Source organism: Oxyura jamaicensis, chromosome 1 (assembly GCF_011077185.1).
Source record: "Oxyura jamaicensis isolate SHBP4307 breed ruddy duck chromosome 1, BPBGC_Ojam_1.0, whole genome shotgun sequence".
Classification (NCBI taxonomy): Eukaryota; Metazoa; Chordata; class Aves; order Anseriformes; family Anatidae; genus Oxyura; species Oxyura jamaicensis.
In genome coordinates, this window is record NC_048893.1 from 176,744,158 (window position 1) to 176,745,041 (window position 884).

Genomic DNA, 884 nt, shown 5'->3' on the forward strand with positions numbered 1-884 from the left:
GTCATTCCTGTATATTAAGTGGAATATTCTTGCATGCCTCCCAAGGGATAAAGTGATTAAACCCACTAGGGAAGGGCCCAGGAACTTCTGCTGTCCCTGCAAACCTTGAAATTAAAAGTCAAGAAGATAAGATAATGCTGCAGTATTTTCTTTCAAAACACATCTCTCTGTGAATGACAGGAGCCCACATACAAAGAGACAGAAAATGGATTGCGTTTCTGATGGTTTAAGATGCAGATTTTGTCAAATGAGACTGTTTGTTCTTCTGAACAAACTGTGTACTACACTGTCCTGTTGTCTGGGATATAATGGAATATAATGTTAGCCTCGGACAGTGGTTGTTGAGCCAGTGCCAGCCTCACTAATGAGCATGTGGTTTCAATAATAATATGGCTACTTGTAAGATGGCTGGCCACAAGCCAAGCACTTAATATGGAGGGGGCAACAGATGTAAAAAAGTACCATCCCTGACATGATTGCATTTCCAAAAATTCTCTGGCAGAAAAGTTAAGACTCAGCAAATCAGGATAATGAAGAATCTCCCCATATCAGGAAAGGATGAAGCTCTGACAAATGAATAGGAGCCCTATGGGCTTTGTGCACATATGGTAAAAAATAAGAAATATAAGAACAGGGGTGATAAAAGAACTGATAATTCTTCTTCATGGAAAAGTTCAGGCTAGTAGTGGAAGGTGCTGGGCGGTTTTCTTTTCTTTTCTTTTCTTTTCTTTTCTTTTCTTTTCTTTTCTTTTCTTTTCTTTTCTTTCTTTTCTTTTCTTTTCTTTTCTTTTCTTTTCTTTTCTTTTCTTTTCTTTTCTTTTCTTTCTTTTCTTTTCTTTTCTTTTCTTTTCTTTTCTTTTCTTTTCTTTTCTTTTCTTTTCTTT